The sequence below is a fragment of the Ranitomeya variabilis genome, chromosome 4, assembly GCF_051348905.1.
Source record: "Ranitomeya variabilis isolate aRanVar5 chromosome 4, aRanVar5.hap1, whole genome shotgun sequence".
NCBI classification, from domain to species: Eukaryota; Metazoa; Chordata; class Amphibia; order Anura; family Dendrobatidae; genus Ranitomeya; species Ranitomeya variabilis.
The window spans coordinates 30,968,948-30,995,150 of record NC_135235.1 but is presented as its reverse complement, the minus strand read 5'-3'; the positions used below and the strand labels follow the sequence as shown (position 1 = coordinate 30,995,150).

The following is a 26,203-nucleotide window of genomic DNA, read 5'->3' as shown; positions in this document are numbered from 1 at the left end:
AACCAGTGACCTTTCACTTGGGAATCAACCTAATAACACACTGAGCCATTAGGGAATGAGAGAACAGATTGTGTTTTGCAATATTCAGGAAGAAAAAGATTTTTCAACCATCAGGAGCAAAAAAGTAACAATGCAGCGACATGACGAGAATCTGCATAACTAATCTGATGAAAAGTTGAAAATCAAATTTATGAATGAGATAGATAAGATGATTGCCTGTAAAATGATGGTTCAAAGCTGTAGTGGAGGATGGAGAGATATGAAGCCTGAAACTCAAAGGTTCAAGACATTGTTACCTTTTTGCTCGTCAGTGTGTGTGTGTATATGGCTACGTTCACATTTGCGTTGTGCGCCGCAGCGTCGGCGCCGCAGCGCACAACGCAAACAAAAACGCGGCAAAACGCACGCTAAAACGCTGCGTTTTGCGCCGCATGCGTCGTTTTTGGCCGAAAGTTGGACGCAAAAAAAATGCAACTTGATGCGTTTCTTGCGTCCAACGCTTGCGGCCATGCGGCGCAAAACGCAGCACAACGCATGTCCATGCGCCCCCATGTTAAATATAGGGGCGCATGACGCATGCGGCGCCGCTGCGGCGCCCGACGCTGCGGTGCTGACCGCAAATGTGAACGTAGCCTATAAAGGCCGGTGGGGGACCAAGCAATGGAGCATAGGAGATGCTGGGAATTGCTTCCTTTTTTGAAACTCACCCAAAGCCTTTTGTAAAAAAATAAATAAATATATTATTTGATAGACAATACCTTTACATTTTGTCCCCTTTAAATCTTATTTCATGTAATAAAAATAGAGTGATACCTATTCACAGAATGTGGTATGGTGAAGCGCGCAGCAGCTTGTGGCCATTATTAGCGCTTTATCCACTACTATGTGGTTATTGGATACGTATCATTATTGGGGCGACATTGATGGACGCCTTTTATATACGGTGCAATATACCTCGTGGGCTATAAATACTGCTGCGTACATGACATGCAGGAACTCGGTGGAACAATGGAGTTGCCTCCTTCTGTTTTTGGATATGTGTGGACTGAGTTTCATGTGACCGTCGTATATTGATGGTCAAGGAAAATGTGTTTCATCTATTACACCTGTAACTCAGTGCTGGGTCCGATACCGGGAAGTGGTGCAGAAGTGGTGACATGTTCCTATTGTACTTTTCCTCTGATTGTTCCACTCCTGATTTTGGCTTAAATACGGATGTAAAATACTGACCAAATACTGAACGGGTGAACGTGGCCTTACAGTGACTCTCCATCTCTTATTATCATGCACTTTTAGATACAAAATCCTCTATGTTGTATTCTCTTAAATCCTCGATTTTGCATTTTTTTTTTTTTTTTAATCTCCCCTTCTTCCAAGAGCCATAACTTCTTTATTTGAGGGCTTGTATTTCTGTGCATTGAGCTGCAGATTTTGGTCCTACTTCAGGGTGCATGCAATGTTTTGTTTGTTTTGTTTTGCATTTGTTGGGATAAGTGCATTGACTGAAAAATGGTAATTCTGCTTCAATTCCATTTTCTTTACCATATAAGTTTTATATCTTGATTGATTAGATTTTTTCTGATGCAGAAAAACCAAAGATGCTTATTTTATTACATTTATTTATATTAAATTTCAAGCCTTTATTTTTTATATTTTTAAAAACTTTAACATTTTACTTATTAGTTTAATCGCCCACAGGTGATATTAAAAAAAATTCTTAATCCCCCTGGTGGACTTTTTTTTTTACATTCTACTTATGTAATCCTCTTATGGGACATTTGTTAACATTCTATTTTTTTTTTTTTTAATCTCTTTTTTAACATTTTTAAAACTTTTTTTTTTAAATTCTACTTATTATTTTAATCCGTTTATGGGGCATTTGTGAAAAATATATCTGATAAATGTCCCCTATGGGGATTAAAATGATGTGAAATACTGAACGTGGCCAAAAAAGCAGAATGGGCTAACGCATCAGGGCCCGCATTCGACTTATTTATACTGTAAGAAAAATCATATAAAAGTAAGAAAATACAACCATAAGCTAAGCAACAAATATCACCAAGGTGAAAACTGCATAAATCTGAAGCCTGGAGAGTAATCTGACTTTATGGAGCTAAAGTACACATCCTTGGATAATTATATACAGGGGTGAAGCACAAAACACGTGAGGGCAGTGGATGAAAAGAAACCATTAAAAGCAGAAACTTCCGGTGCACTGATAACTAGAAAACACCTCATCAGATGCAAGAAAAGTGACGTGTAACAAAGCCTAATGGAATATTACTCCTATCCATCGTGTAATAAAAAGTGATACAGTTTCCTGATGTACTTTCTATAGCAATTTCTCAGTTGTTAGGATCTCTGCTTGCTGTCATTGTACTATCCTGACCACGTGATGGATTACAGCCGTGCAGCTGTGCGGACATCTCGTCACCTGGACACTTTTTAGAAGTAAAATAATGAAGGTTCCTGTTCAGTGACAGCAAGCAAAGAAAATGTGAGCAATGAATGCAAAAAAGTTTACTGGAAAACTTCAGAACATTAAATCAGCTTAATTTGCTGAGACTGGAATACCCTTTTTTAATCATCACAAAATTAACATTTTTGCAACCTTGATGTCACTGACCCTCTCTCGTTCCTCCTGGAAATAACATCATCATTTGCATTGTCAATAGGGTGTAAGTCCAAACAGTACTATGAGATCTGATTGGACAGAGTGTGAAGTGTCGCCGGATTTGTTGTTTTTCGTTCTCCTCTTTATGATACATTTATGTAAATTGACCTTTGTGAAGTATTTCCCATTGCCATCTTTTGCCTTCCTATACAATGGCGTGAACCCATAGTCACACATCACCGAGTGTTTGCTGTATCTGCCATGTGATGATCCTGGACCATTACTGACTCCATGTTTCCATCTATAGGACTCTCCCGACCCACTGATATGTTTACAGTGAATGTTTCCCCAACGCAGAGTAAACGGCAAAAATCCCATAAACTATGTTCGATTTAAACAACCCCCTTCCATATGTGCGGTTAAGCTGTACCCTAATCCTAAATCCGCACAAATTATAATCCAATTTATATATATTCTAATCCTGATTTATACTGCAGCACCTCTCCTCTCACTAGAGTAAAAATCTGATCTCAGTGCCTTCATCATCTTTGGTGCAAAAATCAGCCTAATATGTCTAATAATTTCTCAGATTCTCCTCCTCTATAACTTGCCATCCACACGTTTTGAGTAGGAGGTTCCTCCTCGGTACCATTCCGCCAACACTATAGGTGCCGTAACTACCTTTCCCCTCACTTCTCAGCATGCATTGCTCCTACCATTGTCTAATGGCTTGCCTGCCTTGAAAGCCTGCCTATTTATTATGCCTTTATGCTGTTCGACAGGAAGAAGAGCAGGAACAGAGAGACAAAGACCTGTCCCACTTCCTGTACAGAATCAATGACCTGCACCCACTTCCTGTAGAGAGTCATAGACCCGCACCCACTTCCTGTAGAAAGACAAAGCCCTGCACCCACTTCCTGTAGAGTCATAGACCCGCACCCACTTCCTGTAGAGAGTCATAGACCCGCACCCACTTCCTATAGTCATAGACCCGCACCCACTTCCTGTAGAGAGTCATAGACCAGCACCCACTTCCTATAGTCATAGACCCGCACCCACTTCCTGTAGAGTCATAGACCTGCACCCACTTCCTGTAGAGAGTCATAGACCCACACCCACTTCCTGTAGAGTCATAGACCGGCGCCCACTTCCTGTAGAGAGTCATAGACACACTCTCACTTCCAGTAAAAAGACAAGTATCCACTTCCAGTTGGAAGACAAAAGCCTGAGCACAGAAACAAAGTCCCACCCCCAGACAGGGAGATAGACCCATCCCCACTTCCTGTATGGAGGCAAAGATCCGCCCCCACTTTCTTTAGGGAGACAAAGACCCCTCCCAACTTCTTCTAGAGACAGCTGCCCCCACTTCCTGTAGGGAGACATAAACCAGCTCCCACTTCTTGTAGAGACACATAGACCCATCCCCACTTCCTGTAGAGAGACATAGACCCACCCCCACTTCCTGTAGGGAGGCAAAGACCCAACCCCACTTCCTGTAGGGACACAAAGACTCACCCCACTTCCTGTAGGGACACAAAGACCCAACCCCACTTCCTGTAGGGACACAAAGACCCAACCCCACTTCCTGTAGGGACACAAAGACCTGTCTCCACTTCCTGTAGGGACACAAAGACCCAACCCCACTTCCTGCAGAGAGAGACATAGCCCCGCCCCCACTTCCTGCAGAGAGAGACAAAGCCCCACCCCCACTTCCTGTAGGGACACAAAGACTCAACCCCACTTCCTGCAGAGAGAGACAAAGCCCCACCCCCACTTCCTGTAGGGACACAAAGACCCGTCTCCACTTCCTGTAGGGACACAAAGACCCGCCCCCACTTCCTGTAGGGACACAAAGACCCGTCTCCACTTCCTGTAGGAACACAAAGACCCGTACCCACTTACTGTAATTCCTCTTGGATATTACACATGACAACAGATATGGGAAAGGAGGCTAGACAGACGGGAGAACTTGTGGACAGCACTTTGGAGTCATTCTTCTGATGAAACATTGTATATATATAAAGTAATTTGGAGTTAATTTGCTTTTGCATTGGACATCAGATGACAAGCTTAGTAAATCCTTGTGCAGTTTCCTGTAGTGGTGGTTGTAGACAGCCTGACAGGATCAGTAAAACACGGTTTTCTTCCAGAAACAGCGCCACACATATACATGGGTTGTCCTTGGTATTGCAGCTCAGCTTCCATGAAGTCAATGGCTGTTGAGTTGCAGTAGCAGACACAACATGTCCATAAGCGCGGTGCTTGTTTGGGAAGAAAGCAGCCATGTTGTTCTAAAATTTCATACAACCTCTTTACTTCTATGACTGAGAAGCAAATAGAAATGGTTGATTATTAACAGTATTCTGTAGTCCATTGTACAGGCCATTAAGCCTAGGAATGTCGAGACCCTCTCCGATCAGGAGGTGACGGATCATTCTGGGGATGGATCACCACTACTATCCCTCAGCAGAATACAGTGGGAGTCACATGGATGACATTTTTCTAATCTCGTCTACAGGGGATTTTTACTTTTAGGCTGAAAATTTACCATTTTTGCAGATTTCATGTAAATTTTTCCTGCGTAGAAGAGAAAAGACGACAAGAAAACTAGGATATGATAAGAAGCTTATTCATAGAGGATTTGAACCGATTTTTCATGTGTATTTTGGAGCAGAATTTGTTCCAAAATCCATGTAAAAAAAACTCCATGTTAACATACCATAAAGCCATGTCCAGATTTATTTGATGAGTGTTTTTGAGCGCATTCTCTCCAGAAAACACTACAAATATGCAAAGGAAAAAAAAGGTTGAAAGGCTTTTCCTATTCATTTCAAATGTTAATTTACTTTATTCATCAGATGAGATGTTTTTGCGCATTTTTTTTATTCATTTCACACTTAACAGTCATACTGAAACTTTTCACGTTTTTTTTTTTAACTGTATCCCTGCACAATTGATTTATCTGGCAGAGAAACAGCTGTTACAGCTACAAAATGGCGCTACTGATTGTAATGGAAACAGCTGTTTCCCTGCAAGATGATATGAAAGACAGGATTGCTGCGATTACAAGCTGTAGCATGACCGCTGCGTGTGAGTTTAGTCTACAGGTTTTGAAAAATAGCCCGGGGTGGAAAGAAAAAATAAATAAATTGGGCACTGTCAAATCAAAAGGCTGCAAAAAAAAAAATAAAAAAAAAAACTTGTTCAAAGTCACTTCAGGAAAATAAAAACTCCTCCAAAAACTCAACAAAGATTTCCACTCGGAAAACTCATTGGACCTGATTAATCAAGAACTAGGGCTTTTCATTGCGATCTTCATAAAGGGACGACCTGGAGTCAGACGCCCCTGATTTTTGAATGGGCGCACTCCTCTTTATGAATTGGGAGTGTCTGGCAAATGGTGAGCAGTAAGGAGTGAAGGTGCTCGGATAAAGTGTTATCTGAGCATGCTCGGGTGCTAACTGAGTTCCTCCAGTGTGCTTGTAAAATATGTCTCGCGTCTGTTAGACAGCTGCAACACATGGAGGGACTGTCTAGCAAACAGGACTGTCGAACAGCCGCAAGACATGCAGCCACGGCGACTCGGACATATTTGTTGAGCATGCTGAATACACTCGGATAGCACTCGAGCATGCTCAGATAACACCTTATCCCAGCACGTTCGCTCATCACTGGTGTTCACCTCCGGGGACTGGAGTGAGATTTCTGGCATATGGAACTCTCCAGCTTGCCATGAAGTAGACCAATTGTTTGCCATGAAAACTGCAAAACTCGCAACTCCAAGTTGCGCCTAAATTTTGAGACTTTTCAAAGTTTTTACGCCAGAATGAGGGCATGAAAGCTTTGCCTAATCTGGCTCCTTTTTTTTCGCCGCCGATAAAAAAACCCAAACTCTCTGATGCTGCACCATGCCTGCCCGCATTTTGGTCTCTCTAGCACCAGTGCTACCGCTGCCCTCCCTGCATATATCGCATTCTGCAGCTGCTGAGCGGCACAGCCTTATTACACAGGCACAATACGCTGTGCCCTATTATTTGCCGCCACATCACATAGAAAACCACATATGGAAATCCTGAATCAAAACAAAAGGCTGAGGAATCATCCAAGCTGCAGAGCTGCCAGCGCCTATTAACCGCCTGTGAGCTGGAATGGCCACAGGATGACAAAGGTGGTGGTGGAGGGGACTTGGCCAAAGTTTTACTACACTCTGAGATTGGAAATTAAGTTCTGTCACATCCCCAAAAGTCCCAGGTCCTGCCCAGCATGGGAGGGGGCTGCAGCAGACACTAATGAGCGCAGCAGAGGTTTCCTCCTCACTAGACCTGTGCAGCTGAGTCACATTACACCCTGTTTACTTCTGCCCAAGGCACAACCTTCCCACCATGTATAACCCACGCTCCCACACCCGAAAAGCAAGGTAGGAGACTAGTGCACAGCCCTGGCTTTCCTTCCATTGTTCTCCTCTTTTGTGTTTTTTTTATGCTTTATATTCATTGTGCTGTTTGTTGCCCTTTTTTATGCTTTTTTTTTTTTTTACTTCTTAAAAATCTCCAGACAATAGAGCCGAGAAGCGCTGTGGATTCCGCTCCTTGGAGTGTCCGTAGCTTAGGGATGGAAAGCGCACGCTGCTCCTTGTTCTTCTACTACCTGCGGAATAATAAATCCTAGATAGATAATGAAACATCAAGTTGGGAAATATCAAAAATCAGTTTAAAAAAACAACAAAAGCCTTTTTAAATTATAAAAAAAAATTTTTTAAAACTTTTTATCTTTTGCTAAAACGGCCCCCAAAATATATATCTAAATCAGAAAGATAATCTATTTTATATGGGTGAATGAATATAAGTTCTACGCAGCTTCTCATACCCATGTGTGTCACGTACATAGTCTCGTAAATGAAATGTCCTCTTGCATTGTTGCATCTGACACTTGGCTAAGGCAACGGTCACACAATGAGGGTTTGGTGAGTTTTTGATGTTTCAGATTTTCTGCAGCTGTTAAGTAAAATACACAGTTTAAAAAAAAAAAAAAATTATTGTGGGCTTAAGAGAAATATTTTTACCATTTCTGATATTATGTATACTTGAAATGGATGCTGCTTTGCTTGGAAGCATTGTATCATATGGATGAGATATGAGATCGGTGGTGTGTAATGATGATACATAACTATTTTGAAACTATAAAAAAACAAAAAAAAAACAAAGTTTTTACCTTGAGTTGCTGCAGTGTTTTAAACATTTGAAAAAGTTTCACCCATACAAACTTCACTGTGAAAAAACCAAAACATCAGACTGTTACTGTTTACACCTGTATTGGATAATATCAACAAAAACGCAGCGCGATCACGGAGTGTGAACAGACCCTTAAAGCCACGTTCACACATTCAGTATTTGTAATCCAAATACAGCAGTGACTGATGATGTGTTTCTATTACACTTTTCCTCTTTTTTTTTTTTTTTTGCTTCTAAATACTGATGTAAAATACTGAACGGTGTGCCGTTTCATTCATCTGAGTGGCATGTGAACATCGCTTTGCTTTGGATTTTCTGCACCACAATCCGCCAGTGTAAGGCCTCATTCACACGTCTGTTTTTCTCGCACACCTTCTTTCTGTGTTTTTCATGGACACTGCTCACACCTAGGATAGTTTATGGGGTCGTTCTTATGTCCGTTTCCTCCCTTGGACTGAGTGGTCCATGTGAAATCACAGTCCGATTTTTGATCTGAGTGTTACATTAGAATCAGTAATGCAAGTCTATGGGTGTGTGAAAAAAAAATCGACCCGCACTCTGATGACATCCGAGTGTGGTCTGATTTTCACACTGTCGCGTAGGAGAAGATTTTTACCTCCACGTACGAGAAACTGACGCATTCCGTACAAACTCTGATCAAAATAATTGGTCTGTTTTTCTCGGACCCGAGAGTAACTGCCGTCTGAATGAGGCCTTATGTCCAGATTTACTTTACATCCTATGCATTGAAATCAGGGTAAAATTTGCAATGAAAAAATGTCATGTTGCGGATTTTCGGCGTCCCTAGTAATGTTCGTTCCCCGATCGTTGGCTTCTTTACGTGGGCCCTTGTGCAGTGGATTTTCGGCTCACAACTCCGAGCGGAACATAAACTGTTGCTGTTACTGTTATCCTCCCTGTTGGGTTCACGTGACAATCTGAGTCCTGTCCATAAAGAAAACTGACCGCACCCTGACCAATGTTATTCAATAAGGCTACTTTCACACTAGCGTCGGGAACAACCCGTCGCTGCGCGTCGGGCCGACGTTCCCGACGCTAGTGTGGTCTCCGCCGCACAACGGGGGCAGCGGATGCATATTTCCCACGCATCCGCTGCCCCATTGTGATGTGCGGGGAAGTGCGGGGAGGTGGGGGCGGAGTTCCGACTGCGCATGCGCGGTCGGAAAAAGCGGACCGTCGGGAGCAAAAAACGTTACATGTAACGTTTTTTTCTCCCGACGGACCGCTACCATACGCCCAAACGCCGCCAAACGCATTCACCGTTTGGAAATGCGTCGCAAATGCGTCGCAAATGCGTCGCTAATGTTACTCTATGACGAAACAACGTATCCAGCAAAAACTTTTGCTGGATGCGGCGTTTCGCAAAAACGACGCATTTGCGACGTATTGCAGTTAACGCTAGTGTGAAACTAGCCTAAGGCGGTTCAGATGCTTTTTTTTTTTTTCTTCCATGGACCAAATGTTCACATGAATAAAATCAGTGCATGCACTACACTCACAGAATCAAGTCTATGGGTGCGCCGAAAAAAAACGGTTCCCTTACAGATCGACCATACAGCATCCGATTTTACTTCTTTACGGATACATTGTAATTCCTTAACATGCAAATCTGTATTTGGTCTTGTAAGTTTTAATAGCTGCTGATCAGTGATGAGCGAGCGTGCTTAGATAAGGTGGACACGAGCGTGCTCGCTCATCACTACTGCTGATGTATCAAAAGAGATGGCGCACTGATGAAGATGATTCAGATTGAAAATAGTTGTTTTTTCTAGATGGATTTTTTTCTTCTATTTTTTTTTTTCATATGATCTTAGCCTTAGGGCGCGGTCAGACGGCCATTTAGATTGGACCAAGATTGGAACATTAGGCACGGACTGGCCGGCGGCTCTCCCAACCCGAGTGTGGCAGCTGCATGGAAATACATGACGCCGTCACACCGGCTTGGGAGATCCGCTTGTCCTTGCGCTGCAGTCCGATTTGTATGCCCGCCAGACTGCGCCATTAGACGCAGCGATTTTTCTCATTTGGTCAGTGTTTCCTTTTTTTTTTTTTTTTTTTCCCCCGCGTCATCAGTTTGGTCAGTGTAAGGTTTTTACTATCAGTTTGGTCAAAGTTTTTCATCAAGTTTTTCTTGGATACAAAAACAAAGAAAATAATCCTCTGATAGGAGAAGCTTGAGAAACCTCCATCAAGCAGTTCATGAAATTGGATAGCCCACGGATCGCATATGAGTGCTGTCTTTTATTTTGTTTTTTTCACATACTGCTATTTTGTGTAGTCTAAGAATACACAGATGTGTGAACAGCTGCACAAACTATACTAAGAACAAGTTTTATCCGTAAAAAAATGATCTGCGTTCTGACATCTGAATGACTGCACCTAAGAAGCCTAATAACTCTCGTTTCCTGATGGTTTGCCTGTTTAAACAACCCTTCAATCGCCCTACAAATGAGCAAAACATTTGCTTCAAAAACATTGTTCTCAGCAGCACGACACCATGGATCAACAGGTGATGTGCTGCCGAGAAATGTGACAATCTGCCTGTCTGAATGACCATCATCTTACATCTAGCCAATCGCGGTCATTTAATAGCCGAGGTCAGTGTTCCGAAATTTGACCTAAGGGCTCATGCAGACATACGTGGAATCTCGGTCAGGTAAAGGACCACAGTGCTCTGACTGGCGGAGCATTGCTGCCAAAATCCACATATGTCTGCATGAGCCCTTTGTTTTTATTTGTTTTGTTTCTTTAAATTGGGGCAAAACAAAGAAAAATTTAAAAACTTTTTTTTTTTTCTCCAAGAAAAAGAATGAATGAAGCTATATTGTGACCATGAATTGTGTCCGCTCCGTCCAAAGCGCTGCCGGCTTCTGATTCATTGAACCATGCGGAATCACCTTGTCCTATACATAGGACGGTGATATTTGTCTTGCGGAGACTGAGTGTCTCCGCAAGATAAATAGACATGCTGCGGTCTGGAAAGTGGCGCCACATGTCCGTCTCCACAGGGAAGCCGTGGGCGCCAGTGCACCCATAGTGGAGATGGGATTTCTTCAAATCCCATCCACTGTGCTGTAACATCTGGCCGCTGCAGGTTGGATGATGCGGATGTACGCAGCATCAACCTGCAGCATTTACTGACCGTGGGAACATACCCTAAGGGTATGTGTCCACGGTCAGGTTTGCTTCAGGCTTTGGTCAGGATTTTATGCAGGTAAAATCCTGACCAAATATGCCCCTGAGGTCACTGGCAGGTCACCTGCGGTGTTCCTGCGTGTTTTGCTCATTGTAGCAACATGCTGCGTTCTGAAAAAACGCAACGCATGTGCGTTTTTGCGGGAATTCCGCATGCGTTTTCTAATGCACAGTGGAGACGGGATTTTATTAAATCCCCTCCACTATGCTGTAACATCTGGACGCTGCGTTTTTGACGCTGCGGCTCAGTGCTGCGTCAAAAACGCAGCGTTTCCTGAACGTGGACACATACCCTAAGAACTTCTGATAATGGAGGGGGCAACGAGTGTCATGGCCTCTCCGATTAGAAATGATGACCCATCCAAAAGTAGTTGCCAAGCTCTTCAAAGCACTATGGAGTGGGAGTTTACTGGCTCCTATTACACTGGAATAGCCTTTTTGTTAGCACTTGGTCACATGGGTGTATTAAAAATTGTTCAAAGTTTAATCTAGAAAGCTTGAATGATTTTTTTTCCTACCTTGTCATCTGTGTACAATCCTTTTTGGTTTTTTTGTAGCCGCTATTTACCAACTGTGGCTCTGATGGCATCTGTGTTTTTTGTGTTTTTTTTTCTTCTTCTTCTTCCTTTATCCCAGATATGCAGATTCGGTCACTGTTAAAAATAAAAAAACAAACCTGCTAATCTGCACTTCCCCATTGAATAACATTGGACCGTTTATTCCACGAACTGCACTCAGACTGAAAATACAGTCGTGTGAGCGAGCCCTAAAAGTAAGGAGTTAAGTGGCATTAAAAATATATATATAAAAAAAAAACCAGACTAAAACATAATAATTAAATACCCCACAGTAAATAAATAGCGTAGTGCAGTAAAATAGTAAACGGTACTTAGATCACATGTTTTTTATTAAAAAAAAAAAAAATGCGAAAGGGTGACCATAATTGGGACAGTCCTAAATATATAGTACTAGATGGTGGCCCGATTCTAACGCATCGGGTATTCTAGGATATGCATGTCCACATAGTATCTTGGCCAGCCACGTAGTATACAGACTTAAAATAAACATATACTCACCTTCCGAAGGCCCGTTGAAGTCCTGGCCCTGTGTGCGGTGCACACGGCAGCTTCCGGTCCCAGGGTTGGTATGAGCGCAGGACCTGTGATGACGTCACGGTCACATAACCGTGACATCATCGCGGGCCTTTCTCGCAGGACCTGTGATGACGTCGCGGTCACATGACTGTGACGTCATGGCAGGTCCTTCTTGCATACGATCCTTGGCACCGGAACCTGGCGCTTGCATGGAGCGGACACTGGAGCGTCGCGAGGAGCGGGAAAGGCGGCGGATGGTGAGTATAGCAGGTTTTTTGTTTTTTTAATTATTTTTAACATTACATATTCTTACTATTGATGCTGCATAGGCAGCATCAATAATAAATAGTTGGGGACACACAGGGTTAATAGCAGCGGTAACGGAGTGCGTTACACCGCGGCCCATTACCCTGGGTGAGCGGTGACTGGAGGGGATTATGGAGCGGGTGCCGGGCACTGACTGCAGGGGAGTAGGGGAGGGACTAATCAGACTGTGCCCGTCGCTGATTGGTCGCGGCAGCCATGACAGGCAGCTGCTGAGACCAATCAGCGACGCGGGATTTCAGTGACGGAAGTTTAGACAATTATATATATAGATAGTCGACAGTGTACGCGACTTATTAATTTTTTATTTTGTATTTATTTTTTATGTTCAGAATTTGTGCAATTTTTCTCTTTTTGTGCATCGGAACAAATCTATTCTGACCTGTTAAGTTCTCTCCATCCCAACATGGATACTTCTAGGGGAAGACTTGTCACCGCCCCAACTAGGTTATTTCTGGAATTGATTGCATCTTGATTTATTGCCCGCCGACCCATGTCCTGTGGGGGCCTCACGATTTCCTGCATGCCTACCCTGGGATCAGTTCCATGAGAAGTTTTATTACTTGCTTTCCGTGGCTAAAACTGTGTCCCGGTCATATGATGGACACACAGCTGCGTGGCTCGTTACAAGGCAACAAACTGTGCCGTTCCCATTGATTGACAGCAAGCGGAGACACTGAGACGTGTGAGCGACGTATAGAATTATTCAAGAGAATTTCTATATAATGTTTCATATAAACAATAAACCTTCTTTGCTGAAACCGGAGTACCTGTACTACTCGTCCAGCCATCTTGGGTCTATAGTTTCCCCGCGCTGTTTGGCCCTTTGTTCTGGTAACTGATGTCTGACGTTTCTGTGGTTTCACGTCACAGCCCTGCAGCTTTCTGTAGGAAATAACAGGATGGAGAACAAGCCGAGGGGGACTGTAAGGTGAAAGCGAGTGAGAAATGTACAATCCCTGAGTTTGTTCACACGCCATGTAATTTATTTTTTTTTCTTTTCAAACCATTGCCATTTTGCCAAAATTTTTACATAAATGACACCTCCGGTGCAACATCTTCAAATCATTGATGGGTGGTCCCACTCTTCTTTATATCCTTACTGAAGTTTGTAGACACTTCCTTCTACACTGCTCACTTTAAGAGGTTTTAAATTGGCATCATTGTCTTGGTACATGGCCCAGTTTCGGTCAATCTTTATCTCTTGGATAGATGGCCTCATATTTGACTCTAGAATTCTATGGTATACAGAGAAGTTCATGGTCAACTCGATGACTGCAAGATGCCCAAACTTCACCCCCTTCACCACCGTGCTTGCCAATTGTTTTGAAGAGTTTGTGTTGATATGTGCAGGGCATTATGGCCAAACATCTCCTGTTTGGTTTCCCCAAAGACTATGTTCCAGAAGACTTGTTGTTTGTTCAGATACAACTTTGTAAACTTTTATCCCTGCTAGTGCAGCGCCCCAGAGTCCTGGTCGTTGCAGTACTGTGGCTCTGCCACTAAGGGGAGCCATGGTACGTTCGATGGCACTGAAGGAGTTCCTCCAATCAGGTATCACAGACACCAATATGTTTCACAGCAGGGCCTCCGGGGGGAGCTAAGGGTGCTATTCATTAGGCCACTCCCCACCATAGTGGATAAACTGGGGGTCAGGCAGGAAGTTAGAGAGAACGCTGACGGGATTGAACGGAGCAACACCCTGTGGCAGGGGGTGTTGTGAAGGGAGAGACTGTAGGGTCTCTGCCAGGGGTGGGATCCTGGCAGAGGCTTGGCATTGAGAGAACGTAACGGGACCGTGCCTGCTCAGCTTAGCGGCGGTGCCCAAGAAAGGACTAGAAGCGAGGCAGATTGTGCTGAGTGAGAAACGAGATCAAGCAGAAGGAGAATACCAGCAGGGGTTTTGTTGAAAGAGGCAGCACCCTGCTGAGGCGCAATACCGGTGGCCGGAACGCCGAGGGAGTGGATTAGAATACAGCTTCAAGCCATACTCCAAACAGCGGCAGGACAGTCGGTCTCAGGCGGGCTGTCTACCACATATCACCTATGAAGTCTTGGGGGGCAATTGCGGGAGAGGGGCGTCTCTAGGGTCCCGGAAGAACTCCAGGCCTACCTGACAAACGGGTGCCATTCCAACCTGAATACAGGGAGGGGTGGATTACAGAGGAACATCAAATCGAGTTGTGAGGGAACTTAAGAAACAGACACAACCGTTGTGGGGTCACTTTCCGTGAGCACAGCAGGGAAGGACTACAACACATAGCGCTAGAAGGAAGGCACAGATTTCCACCTGAGAGGAGGACTCTGGAGGTGCCATTGGACCGGCTGGACTTGCGTAGCCTGGTGAACCGTGTTCTGGACTGAGGACTCAGAGATCTCCAGTAAAGAGGTAAAGAGACTGCAACCTGGTGTCCTTGTTATTTACTGCGACCTGCACCCCACAACTGCACCGCTACATCGCTATCATTACTATCAACACCCACACCTTGCATTCTACTGTGCGCCCCACGGCAGGGTCACGGACCGGGGCCTAGCCGCCGTGACAACCCCAGAAACAGAGACTCAGAGGCCCGGTACCGGGTACCCCTCGGCCCTGCGGCGGTGGAGGGGGCGCTACAGAACTTGGCGTCACGAACAGGATCTACTTAAGCCTGAAGAATCAGGTCATGTGTGCCTTGGAACTGTGATTTACTGTGATTTACTGTGCTTGGACTGTACTTTATTGCAAAGACTGTGGATCGTCACTTGCCGCCAAAAGTTCGCGCCAAAACCGCCGCCATTACGGCGCTAAGGAGAGTGCAGGAGAAGAAGAAGGGCGTGGAAGTGGGCGTGAACAAGCTGAAGAGCGCGAAAGACAATGGCCGCCCAGTCTAAGTATTTCTGCCCCTTGAGGACGTGTCCGTCAGCAGCCGAGGTCCGCCTCCTGATCCTCAATGGTGGGCAGAGACAGAGAAAGCGAAACCGCCCACGAAGAAGAGAGCGGGAAAAGGACCAGGAAGAAGGAGCGAGCGACATGGAGGACGCCATGGCGAGCCGCCCGGAGCCGGAGCGTGGGGTCGGAGCAGAGGACTCCCCCAGCCACCCGGAGGGGCACCGCAACCAGGCCTCCACCGCTGATGCTGAATTCCTGCAGGCCGGAGTGGACGAGCTCAGCGACCGACCCCGGCGGACGCAGCTGAGCACCGAGGCCGGGTGGAAGAAGGCCATCATCAGGAGCCTCACCGGACATCTGTCGGCAGCCTCATCTGGTCCGGAGCAGGGAAGAAGTCCCAGCGCTCCGAAGCTGGAAAGCAAGGCCCTGCCGGAAAGCGAGGTGTTGCAAGCAGAGATGACAGTGTCGCAGAACAAGGCCCTGCAGCCAGCGTTCCAGATCCCAGCGGAGACGGAGCAGACCGGCACCGGAGGAACCGCATCTGAAGCAGGTATGAAGGACGACCCTGCCCTGACGACCGACACCACTCCAGTGACTGCTAGTGCCACAGCTGCTGACTCCGTTCCAGTGACTGATCTTGCAGCAGCCGCTACTTCTGCTGCAGCAGATGCCCATACTCAAGCTGCGCAGACCTCCATCGCTGCGCCTGATTTAATCGTACATGAACGACGGATTAACGGCGTTTGTCCAGCACTGGGTGTAACCCTGGACCTCACTCTTCACAGGCCAAGAAGGGTTAAGTGCCAGGTGCAGCCCTGGAAGCCGTCCAACTAAACCTCGGAAACCTGAAACTGTAAATAGTTAACTGTTTATTTCCTTGCTGTTTTGCTGCTAAAACCCGTCCTGGGTTAACTCTTAAAGGGATCCCTTTGTTTACCCGGGATCCCTATTGCTTTTTATTTTTGCTTTCACTTTCATTTTTGCTTTTGGTTCCACAATGTTATAAAAACTGCTGAATCATGGACTGTGCATGATTCGAACTTCCTTGTAAATAGTTGCACCTTCTTAAGGGTGCCTCCTACTGGTTTTAGTTAAAAGACACTTTGCGAAGATACCTTTCCTACTGGTTTTAGTTAAAAGACACTTTGCGAAGATGCCATTCCGGAGCCTTTGCGTGGACTGGTAGGCTGAGAAGACGAGCTACCTCAGAAAGGCTTGGTCCCCTCTTAAAGGGGATGCGTGGAATTGAACTTGAAAGCGATACTGTTTTAGAACGGTAATATGATGATGCTTTGAGAAAGAATGTAACTGTTTTACATGAAAAGTTATGTGTTTAAATTGTTTGAATTGTGAAATCTGAAAATAATGTTTTGTGAAAGGAAAAGATGCAGAGAGCCCGCAGGGGTAGAAGTAGAGATCTGCATAGTTGAAAGTAAAGAAGTAATGATGAAGGTGAGGATAGAAGGTAAACCCTGCGTCCCCATAGAGAGTTACTTTGTTACTAAGGACAGAAAGCGAACCCGTAGGGGTTAGAGAGTGAGTCCTTAAAGGAGCCGAGTAGAGCTGGCTCAGAGTTCTTTAAACGAAAGGAATGTTATGTCTATACTATGTATAGTAGCGAAAGGCAGTAGGCCCTGGCTGAACGGGGCGGTCCTGTAAAAGAAAGGAGAGGCAGTAGGTCTGGTGCCATAGGGACAGGCGGTCCTGCAGGTTCAAAGTAGGAGAATGTGAAGTTACCCTACCCTGTAATGTGATTATAGGAAGGCCTTTGGTAAACTAAGAGTGTATGTTTCTTAAAGGCAATGTTAATTTATTGTTCCAGAATTTGCACTAAGTAGAATACCCGGTTGGGTAACAGGAGTTATGTATAGCCTGTAATTTATAATGTTGACTATGTTTGTAACGTTAAAAGTGTCCTCACCTCCCATAAAGGGAAGCCTGTTCAAGTATACTTATTGTTTTGCACTCAACAAAATTGTATGTCTGTTTACTAATCTGTATTGTTGTTTTTCTTCCCAGTCCCGGAGTACTGTGTTTAACCAGGGGGGAGTGCAGCGCCCCAGAGTCCTGGTCGTTGCAGTACTGTGGCTCTGCCACTAAGGGGAGCCATGGTACGTTCGATGGCACTGAAGGAGTTCCTCCAATCAGGTATCACAGACACCAATATGTTTCACAGCAGGGCCTTCGGGGGGAGCTAAGGGTGCTATTCATTAGGCCACTCCCCACCATAGTGGATAAACTGGGGGTCAGGCAGGAAGTTAGAGAGAGAACGCTGACGGGATTGAACAGAGCAACACCCTGTGGCAGAGGGTGTTGTGAAGGGAGAGACTGTAGGGTCTCTGCCAGGGGTGGGATCCTGGCAGAGGCTTGGCATTGAGAGAACGTAACGGGACCGTGCCTGCTCAGTTTAGCGGCGGTGCCCAAGAAAGGACTAGAAGCGAGGCAGATTGTGCTGAGTGAGAAACGAGATCAAGCAGAAGGAGAATACCAGCAGGGGTTTTGTTGAAAGAGGCAGCACCCTGCTGAGGCGCAATACCGGTGGCCGGAACGCCGAGGGAGTGGATTAGAATACAGCTTCAAGCCATACTCCAAACAGCGGCAGGACAGTCGGTCTCAGGCGGGCTGTCTACCACATATCACCTATGAAGTCTTGGGGGGCAATTGCGGGAGAGGGGCGTCTCTAGGGTCCCGGAAGAACTCCAGGCCTACCTGACAAACGGGTGCCATTCCAACCTGAATACAGGGAGGGGTGGATTACAGAGGAACATCAAATCGAGTTGTGAGGGAACTTAAGAAACAGACACAACCGTTGTGGGGTCACTTTCCGTGAGCACAGCAGGGAAGGACTACAACACATAGCGCTAGAAGGAAGGCACAGATTTCCACCTGAGAGGAGGACTCTGGAGGTGCCATTGGACCGGCTGGACTTGTTTAGCCTGGTGAACCGTGTTCTGGACTGAGGACTCAGAGATCTCCAGTAAAGAGGTAAAGAGACTGCAACCTGGTGTCCTTGTTATTTACTGCGACCTGCACCCCACAACTGCACCGCTACATCGCTATCATTACTATCAACACCCACACCTTGCATTCTACTGTGCGCCCCACGGCAGGGTCACGGACCGGGGCCTAGCCGCCGTGACAACCCCAGAAACAGAGACTCAGAGGCCCGGTACCGGGTACCCCTCGGCCCTGCGGCGGTGGAGGGGGCGCTACACTGCCATGTTCTTTTTAGGGCTTGTTTCCACATGCGAGAAACACGTCCGTGTCTCGCATGTGGGAACCAAGTTCTGGCGTCGGCACATTGGAGCGGAGCTGTGCAGCTCCATGTGTTCCTATGCGGCCGCACACTCCACTCTGGAGTGCCGACGCCGGAACTTGGTTCCCACATGCGAGACACGGACGTGTTTCTCGCATGTGGAAACAAGCCCTTAGGCCGGAGACACACTGGTGCGAGATACGGCCGAGTCTCGCTGGTTAAAAGCAAGCTGTGGCACCTGCACTCTGGAGCGGAGCGTGCAGCTGCATAGCAATACATGGAGCCACACGCTCCGCTCCGGAGTGCAGGTGCCACAGCTTGCTTTTAACCAGCGAGACTCGGCCGTCTCTCGCACCAGTGTGTCTCCGGCCTTAGACTGAGGCTTTCTCCTGGAAACCCTTCCAAACACCCCACACTTTTTAGTCATTTTCTAATTGTACTGAGGCCTTTAGAATCTGAGCTGTAGCTCTTGGGTTTTATTTTCAATTTCTTCCTAACCTTAGGGTGAAATTGCTGCAACATTAACGGTCTTGAATATTTCCACTTGTGAGTAATCTTTTTCACTGTAGAATAATGGACTTCATAATGTTTGGAAAGGGCCTTATAATTAGAGAAAGGTAATCGCTTTACAGGGTCCGGGTCCAGATTCCACATTCCATGACCACTGAACAGGAGCCATGCTATCTGCTTCTATCCCCGTGTCCTCTTTTGAATAGGCGGTCTGTGTGCGTCTTGCCGCAATGATGACATTACAAATAGTAAGTTCTTGAAACTGATGTGATGGAAGCCACTTTAGGGTTACTCAGATGAAATAGTAATGGCTAAATGACTGGGCTAGAGTGCCACCAAAATGGGCGGTCTTGTCGAGTGTCCCAGTATGCATTAATACCTTCTAAGGCTATGTGCACACGTTGCGAATGAGGCTTAGGAATTTTTGGTGCGGATTCTGCATCTCTTGGCAGAAAATGCACGTGTGGATTTTGTGTGGCTTTACTGCGTTTTTTACCCCTGTGGATTTCTATAATGGAAATCGCTGCAGATCCGCACAAAAGAAGTGACCTGCTACTTCTTTTAATCCGCAGCGTTTCCGCACGGAATTTTCCGCACCATTAGCACAGCATTTTTTTTTTCCTATTGATTCACATTGTACTGTAAATCACTTGCGGATCTGCAGCGTTTCTGCACGGCAAAAAAACTCTGCAGATCTGCAGGAAATCCGCAACGTGTGCACATACCCTAACAGTGGTCCATGGAAGTCAAACTGGTGAACCAGCAACAGGGTCACTGACACCCAAGACTTTATTGATGAACGTCTGATCCATGGAGAACCTACCTTCCATCTAACATTGTGGTGCCAGATAACACAAAGCTGTCACAGGAATAGGAAAGTCAGGGATGTTTTGATGGGGACTAGTGATGGGCGAATGTTTTCGGATAACGTCTTATCCCATGCTCGGGTGTGCTCATATATTACTGTATGTTCGAGTCCCCGAGGCTGCATGATTTGCGCCTGAACACATGAGGGGATTGCCTGTTTGTTAGGAAATCCGCACATGTTTCCAGGCTGTGTAACAACCGCAAATTGTGCAGCCGCAGAGACTCGATCATAATATACAAGCGCACCCGAGCATGCTCGGATACCATGTGGAGGAGCCGGAGAAAGCAATATCTCCATCTCCTCCATTGTCCAATATATAGGCAATGACATCCCAGTGCAGTCTGATGCTTCGCTCTTGCCCATAGACTTGTATGGGTGCGAGTGAGTAGATTTTCTCTGTCAGCCATGGCATGCTCGGATACAACATTATAGCTGCAGGTAATAGGGACCTATACAATATTAGGCTGGTGATTTTATTATCATGATTAAGTATCAATCTAATTTTATCTTAATTATTTAATTAGAATTACTTCAGGGACTTTTGTGTTGCTTTTTTTCTATTTCCTGGTGAATCTTCCTTTTTTCTCAGGTGTCCTTTAGTTGCTTAGCAAAATATGTGACCTTTATCTTCTGAATTCTGCTTACAACTAATTTACTGCTGTTAACTAATTAGCAAAATCTTGTGGAAACATTAGGTGCAGTTTTCATAGCTCCAGCCGAGATTAGAGAATCCACTGTAGGACTGACTAGTAAGTCCCGGATAAACATTACCTACATGTGAGTTCTTTTACGGCTCCGTACACAATGGAGGGGTGCTTAACCCCCTGAACCTAGAACTACGTGAGATGTCCAGTTGTGCAAGAATTCCTGCACCATTCTCAAAGTAAGGCTGGATAAGACTAGTGTATGGCATCCGATGTGATAAGCTAATGAAAACGTGTAGCACTTTGCTGTGGTTGACCCTATTAGTTTTGATGTCGGTGCACCAGGTGTCTTCTCACGTTCCTCTCTCGTTGTTCTTGGCCATCTATTTTGGTTGTGTTCGAGATAAACTCTTAAACAGTACAAAGTTTCATCAGTCTTGTAGGTGCTGTTGGTGGATCATCTGTGCCCACTTACTAGTTCTTCTCCAGCTCTGGTCTCTTGCAGGAAGCTCTGCCGTCTCAACCACTCTACGCTGGTCCAACTCAAGCAGCCACACACTGGCACGTTGGAGGAGCGGAAACTGCACTGTCTTGGACTTTTTCCTTCCTTTCTACAACTGTTTCCTCAAACACTGCTTTATCTGTAGGTTATGTGAAACTTCCAAATAAGATTACTAGACCGATCTGACTTTGAAGTCATCTCCTGGTGATCCGTCCCGAAAAAGGTAGAAAGTTTCTAGAAGGACAGTGTGAAATAAGATGCTCATGAGGCAGGAATGGACACACCATGGTGCATCCACATGGGTCCATTTCTACCTCCAAAGCAGGTGGAATGGTGCATTATGAGGAGCTACTGGACTGCAAACGGCCCGTATATTCTCACACAGGGGCCCTCTTCTAAGTTTTACCACCTAGGACAGAATAGTTCAATGTCTTTTCTTTCTCCTTCATGACTCTTAGGACAATCCCCTTATCCCCCTCAATGCTAACAAAGAAGTTCCCCCAAGAAAACGAAGTCCTGCATGCACAAGATCTCACCACCCAATAGTGAAGAGCATAAACCAGAACTGGACCCCTTTCTCCAAAGTCCCTAAATTGGCCACATAGTCTGCCTCTATAATTTGTCCTTTTATTGTGTCGCTACAATTGATTTTCTGCCGCTAGATATCGGTGGAAATATTACTCTACTGTGTCAACTTCCATTGACGTCTTTAATTCCGACTATTTGGCCTTCACATTTCATTGTGGCCACATATTATGTGTTAACAATTTTTACCTATTTCTTGGAATACTTGCCTTGTGTAAGAGAACTAGAAATTGTAGAAGATGTCTGCTCATACTTGGTTATAACCAGTACGGGCGCCCTTGGTACTCAAAATTGAAGAACATTTCCACAGTCATCCAACTTATAGGGATCATTTTGACTTGGAAACCAAGAGCAAGAGCGGAAAGACCATAAAAAAATAAAACCCATAAAGGGAATTTATGGTCTAGAGATAGCAAACTTTTATCCCAAATTTCCATCGTATGTACGTGAAGTGCAAATTTTCTGGGTTTGAATAATAAAGCAGTGAAGCTTTGTGATTAGTTGGGGAGGAAATCTAAAGTCTGGGTGGCCTCCTCCATCTTTTCCCATGTGTGATATGTCTAGAGCTGAGCGAATATATTCGGGATCAGTCGCCGAATCTGAATTTGCCATATTGTTACCCTCTTTGCGCCGACTTTTTGTTTGACGATCGGTTCCGAACATATTCGGTCATTTCTACTCCCATTGACTCTCAATGACATTCAGCTGTGTTTGCCGAATTTTTCAAAAACAATATTTGCTGCCGATCCTAATCGGAACCGAATTTTTAAAAATTTGCTCAACTCTAGACATGACCCAGTAAAGGGCTACTACTTCTCACTAAAGGCAGAGATGAAGGAATTGATTTCATTTTTGAAAAATTTTGAGATTTGATTCACTTGAATAGCTGGCATTATTTTACTGAATTATTTTGGCATGGGAAACTGTAAAAAAAAAAAAATAATAAAAAAAAAAAAAAAAAGTTGAAATGCATTGAATCATGAGATGGCGATGACCTTTATGGTTTTGGGGGTTTTCCACCTTTTAGTATCACTTTATATTTTTCATATATACAAATGTTTATTATTATTTTATTTTTTTATTGCTTGCTCGCTGTGATAGTGATGTGTAACACTGAGTAGGAAGAAGGCAGATCTGTGAACGCAATGGAAACTTTCAGTTTCGGGTGGTGTTTTCTTTTTTTTTTTATTTTAATCTCTCCATCTTCTCCTCATCTGAGAGATTCAGGTCATTGTGATTGGCATAATTGAACCAATTTCTCTCGGATGAGAGATTTTACGCTCGTGTGACCCTTAATGTGCCTAATAGAACGGTCATTTGGCCAACAGCTCATCTCGACCACCTTTTTGTTTTTAAGAAAGCTTGGGTCAAAAAGCGACCAAAATGGTTGGTCCTATATGCACCAGATTATCCATGTGTACACGCGTGAAAAGCAGAATGCGGGTCTAAAAAAAAACCAAAACACCATAAAGAATATATATTCTATAAGTTGTTGGACACATACGCTGTAAGGAGGAGCGATGGGTGAACAAGTGTTTGGGCAGCAGCTAGCGTGATCTGTGCGGCCCCCTTTGTGTTCGCCATTTGTATTGTGAAATCTGGTAACGGATCCTCTGCAGATTTGGTAACTGGTAATACTACGTATAATGGAGGTAACGCGCCCATTTACCGCCCAGCGGATGATTTCTAAGCAATTTATAATTAAGTGAAAGTGATCTGTAAAACATGAGTCGCCATAAAATTATCAAGGAAGTAAAACGCAACCGAAGCACAAATGTCGCATTGTGCGCACCTACAACCGTCCGGACAAGTATTATATTCTATGTCTGCTGTTCCCATTGTCTCCTGTGTCGGGTGCTCGGGGCACTGCTAGGGGGCCGAAGGTGGCGGGTATTTATAGATACCTTGGTTTAGGTGACCAAAGACGATGCGTCCTTCAGAGCAGGAAACTAGCACCGTGGAATTCTTCTTTGTTTACTCAGATTTTTTAATGCGAACATTTTTAGAGGAATTTCCCCCTTTTCTATTATGTAAATTCAGTAGAACAGTTTCCTCCTAGAATAAGAAGCCATATAGATGAGCCAACCTGGGCTAATAAAAGCTGATTAATGGCCGGTCTAGACCAGAAATCTATGCAGAATGATTTCCTGCCGGCCATGGGGCAGTGCGCTCCTGATGATTGACAGATTATTCCTGTAGCATGGCACAGAGGTTGGTCCTAATGGTGTGCACTGTGGTGCAGCTAACAAAGGCTGCTTTGCCTCTGCAGCGTGGGAGAAAGGCAGGTGCGCGGAGTCTGGCTTTGGGCACGTGCGCGGAGTCTGGCTTTGGGCACGTGCGCGGAGTCTGGCTTTGGGCACGTGCGCGGAGTCTGGCTTTGGGCACGTGCGCAGAGTCTGGCTTTGGGCTGGTGCGCGGAGTCTGGCTTTGGGCACGTGCGCGGAGTCTGGCTTTGGGCACGTGCGCGGAGTCTGGCTTTGGGCTGGTGCGCGGAGTCTGGCTTTGGGCACGTGCGCGGAGTCTGGCTTTGGGCACGTGCGCGGAGTCTGGCTTTGGGCACGTGCGCGGAGTCTGGCTTTGGGCACGTGCGCGGAGTCTGGCTTTGGGCACGTGCGCGGAGTCCAGGTGCGCGGAGTCTGGCTTTGGGCACGTGCGCGGAGTCTGGCTTTGGGCCGGTGCGCGGAGTCTGGCTTTGGGCCGGTGCGCGGAGTCTGGCTTTGGGCCGGTGCGCGGAGTCTGGCTTTGGGCCGGTGCGCGGAGTCTGGCTTTGGGCCGGTGCGCGGAGTCTGGCTTTGGGCCGGTGCGCGGAGTCTGGCTTTGGGCCGGTGCGCGGAGTCTGGCTTTGGGCCGGTGCGCGGAGTCTGGCTTTGGGCCCGTGCGCGGAGTCTGGCTTTGGGCCCGTGCGCGGAGTCTGGCTTTGGGCCCGTGCGCGGAGTCCAGGTGCGCGGAGTCTGGCTTTGGGCAGGTGCGCGGAGTCTGGGATTGGGAGCAAATAGAGTACTCCAGCAATTCGGCCAGCTTCAGAGCTGCGCTGACAAGCTGTATAGTAAAGAGTTTGAAAGGGCTGCACTCCTTACATAGGAGATCGGTCACCACTCATATACTTTAGAACCTTAACAAAGTATTTGAGAACGGAGAGGATTTTTACAAGGCAATAAATTGCAGAATTGCTACTATTACAAGCCATTTTACTCAATAAGGTGAGAAAACCACCCCTTTAAGGCCAGATGGAGCCGTCGATGGTCCAGTTGGCAGCCACTGAGGTTTTTGAGATGTTAGGTGCAGGATTTTTTTGGGAGAACACCTGTTTCACACGACTCCAAGCATTAGACTTTAGTTACATTTTGAGGGTCAGAGTAGAGTAGTACAACACTTATTATGTATTCATCATATCTGTCATGGCGTCTGTAACAATGATGATTAAAAAAAAAAAGTTTGGCATTGGAATGCAGGTTTAAAGGGTTGTCCGTTACTAACCTCATAGCCTATCATTAGGATTGGTCATCAATATCGGATCAGTAAGGGTCCGACACCCCCGCTGATCAACTGTTTACCATTGTGGCAGCCGCTAGATTTGCTGAGCCAGATCAGCACAGCTCCGCACTCAGTGTAGTGGCCGTTCTCAGGTACTGCAGCTCACATCACACGTCAATGGAGTTGAGCTCTGCTTACTAAAACAAAGATTTTATCAAAACTGCAGCAATCAGCCCAATAAGCAACATTATTGCTGCAATCACAAGATGAAGGAGCAGGGTAATGTTAGTACCGTGCAAAATAGGTGCAGATACCGGCACTAGATGAACAATTCTGTAATTAAAGAACATCAACTACAACGAGCTTTAAGTACAGGAGACATATAGTCACACAAAGCACAGATCACATTTAATATTTGCATGAAGGACACCAATCCCTGCCACATACAGTAATACTAAGAATTAAATGTTCTAAAACAATTTTAAAAATCATTAAACCTATTAAGTTCGCATATATAAACTACCAAAACTCCAATGAGGCACATGATGAAGAGGCACATGTAGCCAGAAACGCCAACCAGATCTTGTATATGGACCCCCCAAAAAAAATAAAAAATAAAGTTTTGGGGGAGGTAAATGATACCCTGATGGAACAGGTAGTTTTCCAGACTAGAACCTTGGGGGAGTATACCTAAAATGGCTACTGGCAAAATTGTGTCTGCAGGGAAGGTCTTATATATGTAAAGTCTGCAAAATGATATTAAGAGGACTGGCTTATCAAAGAATAAACATGTATAAAAGGATAGTACATACGGAAAAAGATAATGCATTGATGGTGATAGACGTGGATTCTGAAGGTAATGCCCATATTATTTTCTAGTCCTTGGGGGCAGGGAGTTCAGTATGAAAATCCAAAATGTCTTTTTTTTATCAAAATTTCCAAACTGTTAATGTTGGACTTGTGTGTCTATGGTCAATAGGTGTAACTGTAAAAACTGAAAAATCCCTTGTGCA

At 45.3% G+C, this 26,203-nt stretch overlaps 1 protein-coding gene across 2 annotated transcripts in view; it reads left to right on the top strand.

Annotated features, from left to right (window-relative positions):
* The first annotated feature begins 6,892 nt into the window (after positions 1-6,892).
* Positions 6,893-26,203, top strand: part of LOC143769588 (prominin-1-A-like) — a 76,954-nt gene continuing 57,643 nt past the window's right edge. For both annotated transcript variants that reach the window (XM_077258271.1, XM_077258272.1), the window contains exon 1: positions 6,893-7,031. The gene's annotated coding sequence lies outside the window, so the exon portion shown is untranslated. The remainder of the gene's footprint in view (positions 7,032-26,203) is intronic.